Raw genomic sequence first — 23,414 nt, forward strand, 5'->3', positions numbered from 1 at the left:
AGAGAAGGCCTGCAGGAGCAGGCTTCTCTTTCTGTTCTGTACAATGGAAGGACTCACTGACCAGTGGCTTCAACACCAGTAGAAGCCCAGTGAAGTGACTTCCTGAGTGTTGGATATGAGCTGAGGCTTCCACTGAGATGCTGTGAGATTAGCAAGTCCAGTCTGGGACATAAGCATCTACCTGTGGCATGGAACCTTGTAAAGAAAGAAATTTAGAAATTTTCTATTTTCAATGTGATATACTATCCACAGTTCAGGAATAGAGCTTCTCAGGATATTTCTATTTAATGTCCTTTGCACCTGGGGCTCTGTCTCAAGTTCTTTTTAACTCCTTTATTGCCCAGCAATTCCATCACCTTGGCTATTTGTTTTCCTGTTTCGTTTGTTAATCCTTTGTATGTTTCTGATGCTACCTCCCAACTTCTTTATTAAGCTCTTTTTCTTCTCCATTTTAATCTCACGTACATTATCTACTGTTTCAAGAAGTACCATCAGTTTCCATGGAAACATGTTTGATTCATGATGTATACCCTGAATCCCTGCCCTCCTCAAGTAAGTAGACAGCAGGAGACATATTTCAAGAGATCCCCTGGTTCAAATTTTTGTTATAAAATAGCTTTAGCCAATCAACTTTTCTTTTCCCTTTTAGCTTAACTCACTTATGAAGTAGACACCATTGCATGCCTACCCAGTGAAGTTCTGATGGTGAACACAAAAGCCAGAAAACACAGCTCTGGATTCATAAGTAATTTGCAGTCTAGCGGTGTTCCAGGAAGTTGAATTGCCTACTCTAAGCAGAGCCTGGCTAAAATGAGTATCACAGTGAAGGCAAGATTCACAGCCTGAAAAGAACTGGTTATCAGTTGCAAGAAGGCAGAGAGAGACCCAGTTGACAGAGTGCTAATTCAGCAGCCTGCCATGGAACATATATTAAGTCGATCCTTAGATTTTAATCAAAGACAGGTATTGTAGAGTTTCGAGAAATGTGGGTATTAGAATTAACGTGAAACTAGGAGATGAGACCCCCTAAAGTATCCAAGTTGTCTGAAGACAGTCTGAAAACCAATTTAAACAATGCCAAATTTATACTTTAAAAAATGATCTTAGGCCAAAGTAGCACCATTCCATTTACATGCTTATTGTATTCTTTGCTGAGAGAGTACTAAAAATAGATTGCTTGGCTTCAAGCCTGGGATCAACGATTTCTGAAGTTTTTTCCCTTTGCAGTGTTAGCTGGTGTATATCTGTGTGATTTACCAAAGCCAGAACACAAAATCACGAATAAACTGCTCTTATAATCACCATACATCAAAATCAGAAAAGGAACATTTTAAACTATCTGAATTATTCTTAAGGAGTAATTATCTTTAAATCATGGACCACCAGATTTGTTAAGTGCCCTTTTGTCTTAAACTTTTGGCTTCAATTTTAATAAATGACTTAAGCTTTTGATTTTGTCATATTGGCTTTGGGTATGAAATTTTCAAAGTAAAATCAATGTGATAAGAATCCAGAAATATGTTTGACTTTCAAATAAAGGGACGGCTCTTAGATCATCTTTTTAATAAACAGATAGGTGGGCCGTGACCATTAGGAGTATGTTGCTCAGCATGGTGAGATGTTCCTGTAAAGCCAGAATTTGGGAGACGAATCCAAACATTTGGTAAGTTGAAGGGGAAAATAACGAATCAAGGCCAGCATGGGCTACCTACTAGCAAACTGAAGACTAATCTGCGTTGCCTATTGAGAGCTCGTCTCAGAAAAGAAAAATAAGTCTTATGAGAAGAATTCAGTCACCTTAACCTTGCATAGAACACACACAGCCTGAATTCAGTTTCTTACTGTCAAGAGTGTAACTGGGGCTGTTATTAAAGCAGATAAATTGTTTGCGTGGAAGCTGATGCTGACTCTTTAGAGTTCAGGCCCTATCTTTCTAATCCTGGAACATCTCCGAGGTGGGACTAAAGGAGAATTTTCAATGCATCTGCACCCAGATGCCACACCTGGAGGTCTAGTCTGAGCGCTTTCCTTCATACCAACACTCAGGCCACCATAGCAGGCAGCTGACACACATTTTAAGGGCTACAAATTGAAAAGCTGGTTCTAGTCTTGATATCATGGTGTCCTTAATGTCAAAAATCTTCTGAAAAAAGAATACAAAGAAGATGGCAGTTCCGTAATCACGGAGAGCCCAGCCTGGATCTCTAGTACCCAAGTGAAGCCTTGGCACAGTGCTATAAGCCTGCGACCAGGTTTAGGTTAGGCAGATATAAGATGATCTGGTGACCTATAGGCCAGTGCTGTAAGCCTGTCACCATAGTGCTGCAGATGTACGGTGATCCAGGGGACCTATAATCAGGTACCGTACCGATGACACTGTGAATTTCAGGACCAGTGAGATACCTTATGTCCCTTCAAACATTTTTATTCTTAAGTGTGTGCATGTGTGTGTGTGTGTATGTGTGTGTGTGTGTGTGTGTTTCACCTGTGTGATTTGTTTCACACATGCTACAACACATAATTTTTCAATCAGAACACAACTTCACAGACTTAGTTCTGTCCTACATATTTTTTGTGTGTTCCAGGGATTGAACTCAGGTCATCAGGCTTGCTCAGCAAGCACTTTACCCACAGAGCCAGCAAACTCACCCATCCTGTCTCTGAAACTAATTTGAAGGCAATAGAGGGAAACACCAGACAACAACCTCTGTTCTTCATGCATGTACTCAAAGGCAAATGCACCTACAGCCACATGTTTACACACACACATACTTGGGGATCGTAAGTAAATGCTGTGGGAGTTCCTTCAGATCCTTCAGCCAATAGCCTTTTAGATACCAGCCCACGTGGGCATGGTCTCTTTTGCTTTAAAAGCTGCTTTTTAAGAGACCACACCCAAGTAGGCTGGAATCTTAAAGGCTATTGGCTAAAGGAGCAGAAGGAGCTCCCTTCAAGTAAATGAAGGTTTTTCCTATTTTAGAGTAAAAGAATATTCCTCTAGTTACAAAAAAGAGGAAAAGGCTCCATGTTTATAATGCTATGAGCCAGTAGTGCTTTTCTTTTTGTACATTTATTTCTATATACATTGGATGAATAATAGTACATATTCATTTTATAATAGAGAAAAGTAAGACATAGAAAGACCAAATAGTATCTCCCTAGCCTCTCAATTATGAACAGAAACTGTACTAGAAGCTAAATTTGCAGTTTTAAATCTAGGGAAATAACCACACTACCATACCCTCATCCACTAACTAAATAAAGGGTCAGTTTCACTAATTGAATTATTTTCAGATAGTTTGGGAAGCTTTCCAGAATGGCAGTTTCTACTTGTGTTCAGTAGTGTAAAACTACAACCCATAAATAAGTGAAAGAATGGCGTCACCAGTCATTTTCTTTAGATAAAACACACACACACACACACACACACACACACACACACACACACACACACACACTTTTGGAAGAAAGTGACCATTTAGAAGTGGATATCAGTATTTGATTTCTGAAATTAAAAGCATCACCTGCCTAAAATGTAAAAAGCACTTTTTCCTTTCATAACGTTTTAAAAGCAACATAGTCATCGAGACCTTATATAATTATAAAAGAGGTTATTATGCTCTGTGGAACAGAGAGCACAGACAGATTGTTGTGGCAGATTTCGACACTATCTGATCTTAAGGCTTCATATCTCAAAAACAATTTGTATAGTATATGGGTCAGATTGCCCTGCATATGATGATCAGATTTAACAGGAGTCAGAGATCAAAAGCAGACATAGAAAGACAGGACACACAGCTCAGACACTGCCACGACAGAGACAAATGGGAAACTTAGAACCGAAGGGCTGTTTGCATAGAGTACCAGGCACTTCATTTTTCATATAACAGACAACTAAAGAATCCAGGTTTGGGACTGTACTTTAAGCATACTATAAGCTTCAGGGGTAAAGAGACAGTTCCATGTTAAAGGAAGACACTACTCTTTCAGAGGACCTGAATTTCTCTCCAGACACTCATATCAGGCAGCTTACAACCACCAGTAAGTGTAGCTCCTGGGAGCCCAACTCCACTGGTCTCACCGGCAGTCACAGAGATGCAGAATTAGAAATAGCAAAAATTAAGATAAAAAAAAGAATATCACTGTAGTGGCTTAAATACAAATGGCCCCGGAGGCTCATGTGTTTGAACACTTGCTCCCTTGTTGGTAGAACTATTCGGGGAAGCTTTAGGAGGCTGAGCCTTGTTGGAGGAGATGAGTCATCAGAGTGGGTTTTACAGTTTCAAGTGGCCACACCAGGTCCTTTCTCATTCTTTCCACCTCCAATGTGTAAGCTCTCAGATACTGGTCGAGTGCCATACCAGCTTGCTACAATGCTTCCTGCCATGTGATCATGGACTAATGTTTTGAAACTATAAGCAAACCCCAATTAAATGTTTTCCCTCTATAAACTGCCTTGGTTATGGTGTCTCTTCACACCAGTAGAAGAAATGTAACCAAGACAACCACCTCCAATAATACAGAATCACAAAGACACAAGGGAAAAGTTTGGGGAGGGGTGCTTATGCTGATACCCAGCCTCAGTTCCAGTACAAGGGAGGTAGACAGATTTCTATGAGTTTGAGGCCAGCCTGAACTACATAATAACTTCCAGACCAGCGAAAGAGAGACCCAGTCTCAAAAAAGAAAAAAAAAGTGAAATTTGATTTGTTTCAAGTATATTCCTGTGAAAACACTATTAATGTAAGCACACCCTATATGAAATGAATCCATAGGTAATGGCCCATATCCTGATTTGGAAGATTAAATGAGTGTGATAGTAAATAAGATGAACTTGGTGGCTCATAATGATAATGAAAATTTTCTAAATGTTTTTTGTGATGGGTGATGGTGGTGAGTGTTTGGTTATTTGCTTTGCTAAGCATGTGCTCTCCTACTGAGGAACATCCCAGCTCTCTTTTTCAGTTTTTAAAGCTATGAATTTGATGGTTGAGATTAATTGTGAGTGGTATTTAACTAATCTGTGTGAATATATCTATCTAGGTGTTAGAAGCTGTAGAGATATTTATGAATGAGCAGAAAGTCCATAAATTTAATTCAAGATGGAGACACACTTGGATAGATTATCTCTTAGAATTGAAAGAAATTACTATTTAACTATCAATAAAACATTTTATTAGAAAGTATCTCTAAAATGTCTTCATGTAACACACGCTATATAGTATTAACGGCTCAAAAATTATACATTAAATACAAATCTCTGGTTTGATATGAAAGTCCTCATATATTTCATTGGTTTTTGTTGTTGTTTTTATTTTTTGGTTTTTCAAGACAGGCTTTCTCTGTAGCTTTGGAGCCTATCCTGGAACCTCTAATTGACCAGGTTGGCCTTGAACTCACAGAGATCCACTTGCCTCTGCCTCCCAAGTGCTCGGATTAAAGGCATGCACCACCACTACCCGGCTCATATATTTCTTTTATTATTTACTCTTACTCTTATCCAATACGGTCTCAGTTTCATTTAATACTTATTTTTAGTGTAAAAACCACATTCTGTTCTACCTTATAGATCTACTGGAGATCTACTGTTTCCCAACCAATTCCAGATGGAAAGCCATTGTGCCCCCTGAATAAATACATGTTCATATTCAAGTATTACCATTATTTCTCTTCTATTAAAAAATGTCCCCTTCTTTCCCCATGAAGAAACTTTCACATGTCTTACTTCCTGTCCTAGCGCCAGAGCATGAAAAGGTGAACCCCTTCCATATTCTTTCCCTTCCCAATTGACTAAAACATTCCTCAAAGCAGTTCAATTTATAGTCACAGCTGTATGCGTGCCCAGTAGATGGAATACTTTCTTGAGCTAAACACACAAGCAGTGGGAATGCACCCAAACCTATTCTTAGGGAAGAAATGAAGTGGTTCATGAGAGAAATTACAGACAGGAGCAGCCGATTTCTACAGCCGGCAACCCCATCGATTTTGCCAGGTGGGGCTTCCCAACAGCAATCACTCCTCTGGGAGTTTGGCTTGCTGAATACTAGCTGTCACCTGTTGTATGTCCTCATGGCCTTCTGCAAAGGGAAGGGTAATTTTTAGCCATTTTCCATTCGTTTTTATCGCTCCTTAATCCATATGATTATTTTATGTTGTTGTAGGCATTAAGATGACCCGCATTTAGGCAAATTCTAGACAGTGTTTGAATAATATTTTTTTGTAAATTGAAATATTGAGAGATGACAAAGAAACATATCAACAATCTATCCCCGGAGGAGTAATGAGAATTTAATTTTTCTGACATTTGTTTCTCACCTATTGTCCTCAGTCATTTCCTCTTTTCACTAAACCTTCTAACTCTGTCTCCTTCTCTTCCAATTTAAAATCCCTAGCAGTAAATATAAGGAAAGCAATTCTGTCTCATGTTTAACTAAGGAAGAAAGCTTGGCTTATGGGTGAAGTTCTAATTAACAGTATTAATTTGTTCATTTATTGACTAATAATGGCTACTTTTGAGAATGTGGCTCTCTTTTTTTAAGTGTGGTGATCCCAACTGCAGTAATTCAGCACCTTAAGTTTAGAGTCAAAAGGGAGAAGCTGTAAAGGAAGAGGAGTATGATGGTCTATGTTTCAACCTGATTGGATTAGAGGATTCTGCAGGGAACTGGCAGTGAGCATCATTTGTGGAAATGTGTGTCAGAGTTTCCTGCTCCTGCCATTTGAGTCAGTGGGATGAACAAAGATGACACAGCATCATCTGATTTGGGTGAGTACCATCCAATAAAAGCAGGGACAAATAATACAAATGCAGAGTAAAGGTGACGTCTCCCTCCCTCCACTTTAGGATGTAACTGGTCATCTTTGACTGATCTTGAACATGAGAAATCTATATTCTCAAATTCTGAATCTGGACCTTATTCTAGAGGCCTGCTGGGTTCTTGGGCATGTGGTATCGGGGATTTTACCATCATCTTAGATAACTGTAAGGCCTTCAGACTTAGAATCAGACTTTTTTTTTTTTTTTAAAAAACAACTTCTCTTTTTTTTTTATTTTCATGGGAATGTTCAGCTTCCATAATTCTGTAAGCTTTTTGCTCAAATAAATCCTTCATTACATGTACATGTATATGCAGGTAGCATCTCTATATGTGTATGTATGTATCTCTCTGTCTTTCTATCATCTACCTATATGTCATGTATGTATGTGTCTGGTATCTACATACGCACCTCTCATCTATTTACCATATCTTTATCTCTGTGAATTTCTCACTTTTTTTGTCTTTCTGGAGAACCTGTAGTAAGACACTGAGGCAGTTTTCTGATATTATGCACTTGCCTGTGTTAGAAACTCTTACTTTAGACCACAGACATACGTAGTTCATATTCTGGATGACTAACCAGAGCCAAATCACAGGGGTCACAAATAAGAGTCATGAACTCAACTATGGCCCAAATGGATGGCAGATTCAAACTTTTCATTCCTCTGGCTGTTTTCCTTAATTCACCAAAATGTTATAAATCAGTTCTTAAAAACAGGCCTTAAGGGCCAGGCAGTAGCTCTTGAGAAGTAGCTATAGATAGAAATAGACTAAAACAGAAAGCAGAGCAGATCAAAGTGCCTTCAGAGTTGGAGGTAAGCAGTATTGTTTTTAAGAAGCACTAGAGAACTCACAGAGTAGTTAAAGAAATTAAATTGTTGGGCCAGCAGGTGCGTGTTCCTCTTTAGCTTACTGTCTTAGACTGTTTGCACTGATACAACAAAACAATAGTCCAGTGGCTTAATGACAACAGAGATTTCTCTCTTGTAAAGCTGGAGGCTAAGGAACCCAAGATGAAGTACTGAACTATCTGGTGGACAATTTGTAAACAGCACCTTCTAGCTATAACTTCAGACTGTGTAAGGAGCATTGGTATTCTGTTCTCCAAGATATCTTATATAAAGGCACTGACCTCTCAAGGGCAATAATTCAATCCCTCCCAAAGGTATCACTAACTCCTAGAAGTATCACTTGGCTGTTAGAATTCTAACATATGAATTTAGAGTGTAGGGACACATACATTCAGACATTAGGAGATGTCAACAAAATGGTTTTATTAAAGCTAATAAATCGCAAAAAGAAAGGTCCTGCTCTGTCTCGAGATGACTCTATTGAAAGTCTAGATTGCCAAAAACGATGAAGAAGTATGATATAGGTAGAGAAAGGTAATACAGTCGGAGAAGCACATTTTGCCAACATTAGTTTGACCTGCTTAAATGTTTCTTGAGCACGAATTGCAGGAGAAAGCCTATCTTTCAGGTGCAATAGAACTACAGATAGAATTTTTGTCACCAAAGGTGTTATGGATAAGAAAAAGATGTGTACCACACACACAGTATTCTTCTTGCCAGCTGTGTAGATACTATGAACTCACATTCTTTCCTATTAATTTATTCTTATTCAAGCAAGCATCTCTAAGCTCTTGAAAAGAATTCATGACAAAAATAAAAATAATTCCAGGAAATGGAAATGAAATGGCAGGCTCAAAAGGAAAGAGAAATAATTAATTTGAGAAAAAAATATTCTTTTCCCTCAGAAGATTTGAAAGCATCTCATCATGAAAATAAGGCTGCAATGTAGTAAAGGTAGACCTAATATTGAAAAACCACCTTTGAACATTGAATGAAATGAACAATCTTGTACCACTCAAGACATCTAAAAGTAAGTTGCAAATATTAATCAGTCATAATTCTACTCTATAATATTCCTACACCATAGGTATTGTTGTTGTTACCCTTGTTTGGAGGAAAAATAACAGATGTGCAGAAAGGAAAGAATCAGCTCAAGGTTGGACATACCCCTTAGCTTTTGTCCTCTCTAGTATAGTTAAGGCTTACTACGTGGAATTATAAAAGGAAATGTTAAAGACATAGAAACACAAAAAGAACATCAGAACTTTTACGGAACATTAGCATGTATCTATAGTAAGATTTTTTGAAATGATAAAATCAGTAATAGAAGGAATGGTCACTGAGAAGAAGACAGGTCAGGATTTTTACTTTATGTGACAAATTCTGGGAAAAAAAAAGACACTCACTTGGTAAATTCTCTGAGTAAAATGTAGAACTAATGTGAAATATCAAACATTAAAAAGACTATTTACGATGCTCCGTCAAAGTTCCAAGTCTCATGCAATGCTGTGTGACTGGTACCAGTAATGCCACAGAATTTATGGTGGAGATGATATTCACCCTTGAAGTTCATCACAAGGTAGTTGTCAATCAAGTGCCAATGTGAAAGGAAGGGGTCTCTGCAGCAAATCCATACTGTGTAAGCTTTGTCTACTGGTCCATGTTTTATTCATCAAGAATTTACAATGGCCTGCAAGAGGTTATCTACCCTGCATCTTAGCACTCTCATCTCTTCAGTTCGGTACTTCCACTCTCTGGGCACAAAGGCTACCCTGCAGCTCCAACTCCACATCTCTATTGGAAAGCCATCTTGAAGGGACTCAAGACTCCTTCCCTTAATCTTTCCATTAAGTCCACACTCAATGTCACCTTCTTATGATGACTTCCTTGGGTACTCTGTGAGTCTGCCTTCATCTTATTTCCCCATCACTAATATTCTCCCTTATTTATCTTTCCACATCACAGTTGAGATGTGGCATATGACTGATCATGTTGACTGTCGTCCTGCTTGTGTAACTAAAAGGAGAGCTGGTTTGTGTGTCTGTTTAGTTCACCTTTAGAAAGTTAGGATTCAGAGACATGCCAGACACACTCCAGGTACTCAGGCTATAATTCCTGAACGAAGGCTGAACAAAGTCTTTATGATTTCACAAGTAGAACCACAAGCTTCCAAAGTAACAAAATGAAGAATGACCTGCACTAATATGCAGCAAACATTATTTTTAAAGACTGTTAATATTTTTATGAATTCTTTAATTTTGAGATTATAATATAGCTACATTATTCTCCTTTCTCCTTTCTTCCTTTCAAACCACCCCATACACTCCTTGCTCTCTTTCAAATTCTTACACCCCTTTTCACTAGTTGTTGTTATGAATATATAAATTATATATACAAATAAATCCCTATATATGATCTGCTCAGTATGTATAATGTTATTTATATGTATGTTTTCAGAGTTGACCATTTGGTATTAGATTACCAAATATTGTAATCTTCTCTGGGTAAAATTATTTCTCTTCCTCCTCTTGGCATGTATTATTGAATCACAGATAATACATCATAAACTAAGAAAATACACACACAGCCGACAAGAGGCTTTATCTGTGACTTTGTACTTTGGAACATTTTCTGTATAATAAGCCCTCTAATGCCCAAACCATTGCTTTCTCACGATGTAGATTTACCCAGCTTGACTATCTTCTCCTGTAACAGAATGAAAGGATAATGAGTTTTCCTAGGGTGGTTTCTGTGTCCCACATTACTTTTAGCTTATCTGCAGACATCTATAAAAATCATAGACATTATAATGTACTTTGTGAAGTAAGAAATAAAATCCCAGATTATAAGCCAAATTTAAACAGATATAAAATGAGAAGGGCTTAAACTTGGAGAAACAAGCTAGTATTGAAACATCATTTTGTATGTAGTAATAAAAAATACACACTATTCTTTGTATATGGCCGTGAAGAAATGATTACACTCAAGCAACCAGGTTTTGTCCTGAATCATGCACGGAGAGCCACCAGCATGCTGCAGGAGAGACATCTTCCTACTACTTGTATTTTAAAGGTCTAACCAACTCAAACAAAAACCCTACTTCTTCTAATGGAATTGTTACAATTCCTTAAAAAATACATAAAAACAGAGAAAATTTGTTTTTCCTACCATGAACCACTGCCTTCTGTTTCTTATTCCGAGTGTTTTTCTGGTGTCTGAGATCCACGGTGTATGTCAGTCTTAATCTTCATGTCAACTACCCACTCTTTAAAGTTATAGAAATTAAGACTCATAGAGAGAATCTTGTCCCACGTAGGGCAAACTCTAAATCTGGCTAGAGTACCAATTGCTAGGCTCCACAACTACTTTCTCATTGAACAGGTCAAGGATTGGTTGCTACAATTTCCCAAGTGACTCTTGCATAGCCTATAGGGGCTGTTATTTCAACTCAAGTTGAGTTGCTCCTCATGCTTACTGTACCCAGACATACAACCACTTGCTCTTCCAAGCCTAATGCCTGGAAGGCTCTTTCTCCAAATAATCCCTCATGTATATTTTCTCATTTTCTTCAGGTCTGTGTTCAAACGCTCCTACTCACCAAGGATTATTTAATTGAAGTCTATATTTTTTATGAGGAGGAGCAATTTTTGACAAAATAGTTGTCTTTCTATGAGTCTAGTAGCAGTCTAATATTGAGCACATTTAGGCTATGATTTAATATCCTTAACATTATCCCATCTTGTGGGTTTTGTGATGCCTTTTACATCAGAGATTAAGATTCCAAAGTGTGTTAGGGGCCAGGGATTCTGGAAACCAAGGCACCTGAACATGGTTCACACATTTGCCTACTTGAAGTCTGAATGTAGAGCTGAAATGAGGTCATTAAGAAGAGCAATAGGGCGCCATGTCTGCTTGGTCAGTGTATAACATCCCTGGAACATTCCTCTGATAGTCTGAGACGTTGTGTTTTTGCTGGTAGCTTTTTCACTGGAACAGAAGTATTGATTGTGTAGATAGCTGACCACATTTCCTACTGAAGATTTGGGAGTCTCTCCTCTAGGTTCATCCTACTTGATCCAAAAACTTGATTAATATTGCATATTGAATTTGCTAAGGTGGGTTGATTCTTGGCATGTTGACCGTGATCACTACAAAACCCCAGGACTCATCTTTAGTCAACAATACAATGTGTAAGTTAGGTCCAGATGCTCTGGTCTCCAAGAAAGAAACATCATTGTATGATATTCACTGTATGTTTCAAACAGTGACACTGGGACCTAGTTGCTTCCTCAATGTAATTGATAATACAGCCAAGTACCTCCAGGAGCTCCTGCCTTATTGCTGTATCATATAGCCTACAGACTTAAAACTGTTAATTAGGAAGTTATCTTTATGACTTTGGAAATGCATATACTGATAGAAGAATTTAAAAAAAAACAGGGAAGAGAAATTGGTTGTTACAATTAGATAATACTGTTATCTTTACATGTTTTGAGATAGTCATTCTAGAAATGAATAAAGCAGCCTTGTACTGTGGGTATTAGCAATTCATAAGGCAGGCATCGGTGGGGGAACATGTGTTCTTCAGAGACCATTGCATAATAAGCTTCCAGACTTAATTTTAATCTAATTCAATAAAACACATCATACTCAGACACGAGATGACAAGACAATAGTTAGAGGGCACTGGAAATTTGTCTTGGCTGCGGAGCCTGCAGCCTCCGAGCTAAAGATAATGAAAAATTTAAAGATGAATTGTCCTTGATTCATCACTCTTGTTTCTGAACTTGAGATAATGAAATTTTAAACTAATGTTTACTCCTAAAGTATTACCTACTGCCTCCAAGAATTGTGCTTGATGTAATTCGATTCTTATTAGAGAACAATGATGTAGGGTGCACTAATGTATTTCCTTCTATACTTCCTGTTTAAAGACGGGTGTCCTGAGAGCTACAGAATTTCAGGAATGTGTATTAGAATAGCTTTCTATTTTATCGGTGAATTATACTACTATTGAGAATATTAAGATATTGGAATTTTATCCAGCCCTAAAAATCATCTATAGGATGTAAATTGAGAGGGAACTCTACTGATGCAATAGATGAAAGGCATAGTATAAAGGACTACACTAACTCTTGCCCATTTTTGTAGCTATGTCCTACCGATATCCAAAATCAAATTCACACTCACATCCACACCGAGTTAGAACTGTCATTAAAATATGCTGTAATGTTTTCGATAGATGGTTTGATTACAGATATAGTTTATAATTTTCTCCTAATTTTAATTCAAAGAATATATATATATATATATATATATATATATATATATATATTCAAGAAAAATAACTAGTTGAAAGTAGAGGAAGATTCCCCTGGGGTTTAAGTTCTGAAGTCAGCATGGCTCAAATGGAAGGAAGGGGCAGGCGGTCTAGGCAGCCATGGTACTGAAGCAATAGAGAAACATGTGCATCACAGGACATTAGCAGCCCAGCAAGCCTTTTGGTATTGTGCTTTCACAAGGCTCCGCCCCCAAGCAATGAGCCACCTACCCAAGAACAATCAGTTGATTAATAAAAGCTCCTTTCTGAAAACCAGGCACCTTCATTCCCCCCTGGGAGTGCTAACCCTAAAGAAGGTACTGCTGTGGATGAATATTTCATCTTCCAGAAATTCTACCTCCTTAATCCCACCTGGGGCAAGAAAAGGCCTGCAGTTTTTACTGCAACCTATAGGCATAGGCATCCGTAATCCGTTGTCTTTTTTCCCCAAATTCCTCTGACTGCTAACCTGGAAATCATCAAAGAAAGTTTTATTATTTTTATGCATGACTTTCACCTCAATTTAGGTCTTGGAAAAAAATCTCATTCATGTGTAATCTCCTTAAAACCTACACGGAACCTAAATACAGTTTCTTTAATTCCATTTGGCTTCTCTGCCATTGCATTCAACCAAGTTCAGGAGAGAAGCATATATGTGAGAGGTGTTTTCTGGAAGCCTAGTGTGGTTAATTGTGTCTTGGTCTGGTTAGACTATGATGCTCAGCTGTTTGATCAGTTTTCACGTTCCTATAGAAGGAGTTGGTATTTACAATCAGCTGACTTAAAGAAAAGTAAATTGCCCTGCATTCAATAGATGGGCCTCATCAAGACAACTAAAGCTTTTTTATGTAAAAACTGAGGGCTCCTGGTGACAAAGGAACTCTGCCTCAGGACTCTACAGAGAATCCGTTCTGATTTGTCACATGACCTACCGATTTTGACTCAAGACTGCACTATCCAGCATTAGCTCCATGGGTTACAGAGTTTACCGTTGCCAGTTCCAAAATCATGGCAATCATTTCTTCTCAAGACAAATCTCTCTTCTGTACTTCTCTTTTTATTAAAAGATTAGTTTTATTTACATTTATGTATGTGTGATGTGTGTGTGACAGAGAGAGGGAGAGAGAGAGAGAGAGAGAGAGAGAGAGAGAGAGAGACCCAGATTCTGTGTGGTTATGTGCCCATCAGTGCAGATCCCCACAGCATCCAGTAGAGGGCACCACCTCCTGTCGGGCTATGGTTCCAGGAGGTTGTGAGCCCTGAAACAGTGAGATGCTGGTAGGAATTATCCGCAAGAGAAATATTCTTTCTTAACCAATGAGCCATCCCACCAGCCCCACTGCTTCTCGGTATTTCTTTGTCTCCATGCCCCCTTTTCTCTCAAACTTGATGTAATTAGCATGGATTCAAGTCAGAAAAAATAAATGAACAGTTTTACCATTTATTAAGGTCCCAGGTTTTCCATCTGTAGGATACTGGCAGTGGCATTAACTGAAGAGTTGTCAGAAGTGGAGAATTTAAGACAAGGAGGGTATTAAACTGGGACAAACGGTAATAAAGGTGCAGTGATCTAATATAAAAAATTATGGGACCCAACAGGAGGTGACTGGTGTGTTTTCCTTTTTTTTTCCTCCCAGAATGATGTTACTTGTAATATTCACTGTCTTTGCTATGAGAAACTTCTAAAACTTACACTCTGGAACCCAGGAAATGAGGCAATGCAAACCTCTGTCCTAGTATACTTAACAGAGAGCCCCCTTGCTTTTACCTCAGCTACAAGGCTGACTTCCATGTCGCCACTGTGCATTTAAATTACACCTAAAGTAATAGCCATTCAATTACTGGATACTACAAAACAGTATTAGGAAAAGTCTTTAAGATAAAAATTATTCCCACTGCTCCGAATGATAAAACCTTGAATAAATAATTTCCCAGAAGCATAGTTAATTGACTAATAGCCTCATTCGAGTAAATTCATCCTTATCACATTTTCATGCCAGGAAATGAAAAAAAAAGATAATTTTTGAAATTAAAAAGTAAGCTATTACTGGGACTGGGGAGACTGGGAAGTATTCTCGTTAGTTAAGAATACTCCCTTCTCTTGCAGGTGATCTAGGTTTGGTTTTTGGCTCCCACATAGTGGCTGACAACAACCCAAAACACCAGTTCCAGAGAATCCAGTGCCCAGTGCCCTCTTGCCCTCTTATAATCTCTGTAGACTCCAGGCTAACACATGGCACACATGTATATATATATATATATATATATATATATATATATATATATACACACATATATATATTCAATATATATATATATTCAAGCAAAACATGCAGACATATAAAATAAAAATAAACAAATCCTCAAATTTTTTCAAAAGACATGCTATGTTTAGTCATTTTATATAAATACAATTCTTTTGAAATGAATGAAATGAAAATAAAATTTTTTTCTTCTTAATTTACTGAAAATTACAAATTAACCAAAATTTATACATTATATTATAGTTGCTAACTATAATTTTATTTAGTTTCATATTTTATAAATGGGGTTATTAACTTGCCACATCGCTTGAGAATTAGAATTCCTATATGGAATAACTAGAGAGGGATATGTATGTGCACATACATAGGTAGATATAAGGTAGGTAGATAGAAGACAGATGATAGATAGACAGAGAACACTTTTATAAGAATTTCTCAGTTTTATAAGGACCTAGAGAAATATCTTTGTGATACACACTGAGATTTTTCTCCACTGTCACACCTCTGTACCATAAGGACAATAGAGAATTCTAGTCAGACACTACCTTCCTCAACTTTGAATGCATTCAGACAAGTCACATGATTTTGACTAAATTGTGGAAAGCAGGGTATTATTAGAAACAACTTGTCAGATAATATTTTGCTATGGAAATTGTTTTTTTCTCCCTTTTTTTCTTTTCTTCTAAAGGTTGGAAAAGGATGAACCAGAATTGGAAGTCAAATAAAAGATGGCAAAGGGGCTGAAAGATGTAGGAGAAGAGGGTTCAAGTGTTCCCATGGGAACCAGGGCTTGATACTGTCACTAGACAGTATCTGCTGGTTGCAGAGGGGGGTGAAGAAGGGAACATCAAACTTTCTTTTTGAGCTTCTGAATTTTTATCTTTGTTTGCAACAGCATCTGTATCTGTCCTGGAAAGAAACTACAGAATCCACTTGTCGTCAGGGGATTCCTGCCTTCAAGTCATTTGGACCCATGCAAGGATTCCAAATTAGTGTAACTCTACATGATTGTCCACATACATTGAAAGTGATCCATATCCTGACACATGCCAAATACACCATCAAACTTGTAAAATTTTCCTTTGCTATGCAGATTATTCTGGAGAGGTCTTTCTTTTCTTCCTTCTTTTCTTCCTTCCTTCCTTCCTTCCTTTTCTTTCTTTTTTTTTTGTTTTTGTTTTTACTGCTGTTGGCCCATGCATGTACCATTGCCTTATTCCTCATGCTTTTTCCACGCTGAGGTGAGACACAATTTTCACCAAACATAGCTCATTGCTTCAGTTAGAAGTACTTTGGAACCATGTCCTAAAAAATGAAATTTGAAGTAACTAAACCAGACAAACTGGTCATCCAGTTGAAGAACTAGTGTCCTGGCTAGTTTTTGTCAACTTGACAATAGCTAGTCTCAAAAGAGGGAACCTTATTTGAGAAAACGCTGCCACCAGATTGGTCCACGGATAAGTCTGTGGGACATTTTTTTTTGATTCATGACTGACATAGGAGGGCCCAGCCAACTGTAGGAGGTGCTAACCCTAGGTAGTGACCCTGGATGGTATAAGAAAGTCATCTGAGCAAGCTATGAGAGCATGAGCAAGCAGGCAAGCTATACTCCTCTGTGGTCTCTGCTTCCGGTCCTGCCTCCAGGTTCCTGCCTTCAGTTCCTGCACTGATTTCCTGAGTGCTGTAGTGTAGGCTAAGAGTCATAGGCGGTAACAAACACCCTCCTCTCCAGGCTGCTTTTTGCCATGTTGTTTTGTCCCAGCAAGAGAAACCCTAACTATAACAACGAGGCTGGGGTCAGTTGCTTTATACCATCACCAAGGATGTAATATTTTTCTGCTTCTTCTCCTGCTTCGACACTATCCAGTTTCATTCCAGTGCTACCTTCTCAAGGTTACAAGGCACCTGTAAGCAGTCACTAGGACGATGAAACACTCTGCTATTCACGATCTCACAAAAGGAGATTTGCTGTTCTGGAAGAAGTCGTGAGATGAGGTTTGAATGATCCAACTAAAGTCATGTTCCTACCCTCAAGCAAATTACGTGGTTAAGTGTTAAGTCGGTTAATATATACATTGCTTTTGTAAGAGATGAGGTCAAATCCAAAAGCAAATAACTTGGTGCAGTGGGCTAAGTGCTTTTCCTGACAGTTGGGCTATTATTCTCAGAGGAAACAGAACTTACTCAGTATAGCAAAACACCACTTGATATAATTCAACCCCTGTTGATTTGGAAAGGTCTCTAAGTGATTTTCAGTGTGATTAATTAGGATGTTTTAATTTAATTAATTGTAATGTTTCATATAAGGATATTCCATTTGTTAATCAAACAAAATCTTTTTATCAAAATACTTGCATTAAATCTAAATAAAAAAGTGAAATCAACTCTGATATCTTTGATATTTTGTACAATAAACAATGTAAAATAAATGTTAGATTAAGGAAGATGCCAGTTGACACACAGGTATGGTCAGCTAGAATTTACAGGAAATAAACTGGAGAATATTTAATAACAGCCTCTAAGAAGAAGTACTGATGACTAAAAAATACCCAGTTTAATAGCAATATAAAATAGAGCATTACAAAGAAGAAATCCAGAGTCTACCCAGAGAAACTGGGAGGTTGGGGCAACTCTCCACCTCCCAGGGACAAAAGTGACTATAGCCACACTTAAGATAGAGACCACAGAAAATCACCTCTGAACTCCCAGTACAGATGTTTAAGGAGAACAAGAACAGAATGCCTGTCCTGCTCTAACAACACCAATAAACTAAGCTGCTCACTAATCTAGACCTGATCGGATGCTTTCTTAGGTTTGTTGTTGGTGCCTTTGCTGAGTTAAATAGATGTTTGCTCACATCTTTCCAGGCAAAATATAATCTCAGGCTGACACTGCCTTCTTCTTTCTTAATACCTCTTTCTCTTTCATCTTTTTCTCTTTGTTTCTTCCCTTTATAATTTTCTTTTGGATAGGATCTCCCAGAGAAGACAGATCAGCCCAGTTTGCAAGATAGCCATGCTTCAGTCTCCAGAGAGTCCAGGTTGTTTTAAATATCTGATTCCATTTCTGTACTACTCTCTTTTGATTCAAACTTTAGCACAAACTACATCATCTTGTCCAGTTCACCTCTACTGTTTCTCCTTGTACTTCCTCTTCCCTCCTCTACTCCTCTCTTAACTCCATACTAATCATTCGTCTTCCAGTGCTCCATTTTCAACTTGCGTCCAGAGAAACAAACGCATTGTTGCACCCAGCATTTCTCAGTATTCCATTCCTTTATTTCATCAAATAATTGAGACTTAAGAAGTGATAATTTCTAACTTGATTATTCCTGTGTTTTCATAGTGGCTCTACTCTTTGATAGTGAATATCTTTGCAAACAGTATTTCACTCTCAGGTATTTTTATCCTGTTCCCCAAATATCAGTCTAGCTGAGGAAAAAGATACCTCAGTCCAATTCTATTACAATCCAGAATTCAGTCCCCTGCGAATGTTACAAATATATCCATGGAGAGAACACGAAGGATAAAAAAAAAAATCAAATGGTCTGACTATAAATGCTGATGTCTAAACACAAAGACACAGAAACATGACCGATCCAGGCAATATGACTTCTGTACATTAACTTTCTGCAATGAGAATGAATTAGACAAAATCTCAGATGCCAAGTTATAATGAATGATAAATAAATATACCAAAGATAGCAAAGAGGATACAAATGCCGGAATGAATTCCAAGAGAAAGCAAACACAGATGAATGAAATAAAGATGAAAACAAAACACGGGCCTGTTGTTCAATGAGCAGATAGAATTGCTTTTAAAAAGAGACAAACTGAAATGAAGACAGAAAAGAGGGTACAAATGCCTGGACAAATTCCAATGGAAGGCAAACAGATGAATGGAATGAGAAAGTGAATACATGATGTGAAAGTATAGTTCAATGAGAAGATAAAAACACTCTTAAAAAGAGACAAACAGAAATGTTGATTAAAAATTTAGTAAGGCCATCAAGAAATTTCGTGGAAAGCATCATCAATATGGTAGGTATTAAATAAGAAGCGAGTCATCAAAGAAACCAAGATTTAAATAAAAAATCAAGAATCAAACACACACACACACACACACACACACACACACACACACACACACACATCACATATCTTACAATTGAAAAAGATTCCAGGCAATGATGAGTTCACTGCTGAATTTTACTACACCTTTAAGGAAGAATGAACACAAAATCTTGCTAAACTATTCCATAGAATAGAAAAGAATGCTACCAAACTCTTTTTATGATGTCAGTATTAAGCACATATAAAAACTGAATCAAAACATAATAACAGCGAAAAAAGAAAATTAAAAATCAATCTTATTGATACAAATAAATAAAATATATTCCTATCAAATTTCTTAGAAACTGAATTCAAAAATACAACACAAATATCACTCACCATAATCAAGTTGTGTTTATTCTATAAATTCAGATACGGCTTAATATATGCAAACCAATAAATGTAATATATATACAAAGAGAATTTGCAGGGTAATATTAATGTAATAAAGATGTTTGGCAAATAACAATATCCCTTCTTGTTGAAAGTGTGAAGAAACTAGGTATAGAAAAAAAAACACCACAACATAATAAACTCTATATACAAATCTATAGACATCATTACATTAAATAGAAAAATCTAGAAGCATTTCCACTACAATCAGGTACAAGTCAAGGGTGTCCACATTCTGTACTTAGTCAACATAGTTCTTTAAGTCTGTTCTACAAAAAAGAAACACAAGGGATCTAAATAGAAAAGGAAGAAGCTAGATGTGACTTTACACATGAGACATGATTCCTCTAGAAACTTTCAGAATTGATGAATTCTTTCAACAAAATGGTAGAATTTAAAAGTCTTAAAAGAATTTAGTAGCCATAATTTGCATCAAGTGTGTAATGTACTTTTCTTCTAGCTTTTATAAAATATCAAGACAAAAGCAGCTAAAGAAGAAAGCAATTCTTTTGGTTCATTGTTCAGGGTACAGTTCATTATGGCAAAGAAATCCAAGCGGCAGGAGCTTGGATGCGATTGTTCCTGTTGCATCCACAATCAGGAAGCAGAGACCTACAAATGCTTGTGCCTGTGTAATGTTTCCTTCTTCATACAGTCCAGAATCCCATCCCAGATGTTGATGCTGTGCACAATAGGTAGTCATCCTAACTCAATGAACCTAGTCAACATAACCCATCACAAGCATACCAGGAGGACAACCTAATCTACAGTTTCCCTCGCAGGTGTGCCTATAGGCTTGCCTCACAAGTAGTTCTACATTTTGTGAAGCTGGCAATGAATAATAACCAGTATAACTCTCCCCCACTTGTCCACCGGATACTCAAACACATCACTTCAAATTATAATCCCCCATCCCTTATCTCCAATGTTTCACATGTACCTCCTCACATAAGATACAATTCAACTTCAAATTTGTTTATAGTCTTTAACAATTTCAACAATCCAGTAGTCCAGTCTATATCTCACCAGAGACTCCTGGAAAACTCTCAACTGAACCCCTAGGAAAGAGGGAATAAACTCACGCTCCTCGGATTTTAATGATCCTGTGTAAACTCTCACTTCAAAGTGGAAGAATCAGGCATAGCAAGGAATGATTTGACCAAAGCAAGATCAAAATCCAGCAAACTCCAAATCTTGCAGCTAGTTTTCAGTACACAGGGCTTTTATAATTATAATTATATTATATAATATATTGATTAAAATTATATATAACATAATTATAATTAATTATATATAATATATATTATAGTTATAATGTAATTATTTGGACTCCAAAGGGTATGGATAGTCCCACTTTTCCATCTCTGACTACTTCAGTATACATAACCTCTCCCTTAGGCCTACTCCACTCCAAGCCTATAGCATTTATCAGTGTATGTACTTGGGCCCAACATCTCTTTCTGCAATATTCTGGAGTGTCTATCACAACTTAAGTTTTCAAACTCACAGCTTCACTCAATGGTATTTCATGGCCTCCTTGGAGAACATTCGACCAGATACACGTTGCCTAGAATGAGCTGCTCTCTGAACCTGTGGAACAGCATTCCATGACCCTTTGTGGTTAGCTTTAATTGTCAACTCAACACAGTGAAGCTTTAGAATCTCCTGGGAGACTTATTCAATGAAGAATTATCTACATTAGGTTGGGGAATTGGTCTTAATGAAGCTAATTGATGTCAGAAGATCCAGTCCGCTGTAGGAGACACCAAGTCCTAGCTGTCTTCTAAACTGGATGAGTGAAGAAGGTTGAGCAAGCAAGTGAACATGTATGTATTCATTTCCTTCTTTTTTTCGACAGGATGTTGCATGACAAACCACTTGAAATTCCCGCCTCAACTTCCCCACAATGATGGCTTGTAAAATGGAGTTGTGAGCTAAAACACATTTCTTTGCTGTTGTTTCTTTTTGTTAGGGTATTTCTCCAATCAGAACAAAAGTGGCGCAATGACAGAAATTGGTGCCAAGGAAGCGGGGTTGTGACTGTGATAAAACTGAATATGTGCTTTTCATGACACGTGGCCTGTGGACTGTGAGTGGTTGTAGAAGAATTTGGGACTTTGGGTCAGAAAAGTCACTGAATGCTGGAAGCAGAGCTTAATGAACTGTTTTAGTGAAACCTTGGAAAATAAGGATACAGCAAGATGTGTTCATAGTCAAGGCTTGACTTATGACATTTTAGAGGAACAGAAGGTTTTTTTTTATCTTTTAATCTGACGCAGGGATGTTGCTATTCATGTGATACTTTTGGTTAAGAATCTATGAGTGATGAGTAGGCTAGGACTGAAGGTGAGCTGCAATTATCGAGGACATCAACACCACTGAAGTGAAACTTCCTGTGGATCATTGGCACAATAAGGAAATGCCTCCTTGACATCAGTACACTGAGGCTGATGTATCTGTGGTCCAAGGAGGATGGGCTACATCTTGGGGTAGCAGAAGAATTTGGCATTGTAAGCCTTGACTCTATGTTCTGGTTCTCAAGGTATGAAAGATTGATGATGGATGTGGTCCTAGCAAGAACCTAAGGCCTAACAGTGTGTGGCAAAGCAGGAGTCTCTGTCCGGAGGCCCCAAGAGACAATTACATAAAACTGTGAAGGTGAAGCCTCAACTGCAACAGAGCCTCAAGGGGTACTGCGGATGCTATAACCAAAGGACATCTGCCAAGGAGAGTGCAGTTATGGCATGGGGCCAGCCTCAGCCCAAGATAGAAGCTGTGTGTGCTGCAGGTGGCTGTCTTGGACAGGTGGGGCTACTTAAGCATTTTGAACCTAGAAGGTGAGAACCAGATGTTGGGCATGAAGTTATAGGATTTGATAATTGCCCCAATATGGGTTTTGTTTTGAACTGACTGTTTCTTGTGATGACCTGTTTTTCCATTTACATAATAAGAATGCTAGTCTATGTCATCATATATTTATATATTAACTTTTTTTTAAAGATACTTTGAACTTTTAAAGGTGGACTGTACTTCATGAGGTTGGTGGAAAGAATAATTTATGTTATAAAAGTTGTGTGTTTGCGTGTCAGGGTGACAAGTCGGGGGCTTTTGTTCACTTGTTTGGGATTTCCTGGAAAGAAAGGCTCAATGAGATATTGTCTACCCAAGGTATACCTTGTCTGTTGGGAGATTGTCTTAATTAAGAATCCCTGTCAAGGGATTGGTGGCACCTACAGTGGGTTGTGACATCTAAAAAATAATAATTCTCCTCAGGCATGTAGTCCTACCCACAAAATCCCCTGTTGTGCCTGATTGGTTCTTACCTAGGTGGTTGTAAGTCCTGTCAATTTAACAATTTAAACTATCTTAGTTGGGGTTTCTATTGCTGTGATAAAACATATCCAAAGGCAACTTGGGGAGGGAAGGGTTTATTTCGGCCTATAACTCTCAAGTCACAACCAATCACTAAGGGAAATGAGGACTGGAACCCAGGAGCTGATACAGAAGCCACAGAGGAATGCTGCTTACTGGTTTGTTCCCCATGGCTTGATCATCCTGCTTTCTTACAGAACCCAAGATCATCAGTTCAGAGTCAACATCACTTCTAGTGGACTGTGCCCTCCTACACCAGTCATTTATCAAGAAAATGCCCCACA

The 23,414-nt window shown here is 37.9% G+C and overlaps 1 protein-coding gene and 1 non-coding gene across 5 annotated transcripts in view; one reads left to right on the plus strand and one right to left on the minus strand.

Annotated features, from left to right (window-relative positions):
* The window catches only part of Adgrb3 (adhesion G protein-coupled receptor B3), a 729,857-nt gene that overhangs the window by 243,563 nt on the left and 462,880 nt on the right, over positions 1-23,414 (minus strand). The gene's annotated exons all lie outside the window — the stretch shown is intronic.
* On the plus strand, positions 5,696-5,791 carry LOC125397954 (small nucleolar RNA SNORD22). The gene has a single exon (XR_007231241.1). It is a non-coding gene; the product is annotated as a small nucleolar RNA SNORD22 (small nucleolar RNA).

This window comes from Myodes glareolus, chromosome 18, assembly GCF_982192425.1.
Source record: "Myodes glareolus chromosome 18, mMyoGla1.1, whole genome shotgun sequence".
Lineage (NCBI taxonomy): Eukaryota > Metazoa > Chordata > Mammalia > Rodentia > Cricetidae > Myodes > Myodes glareolus.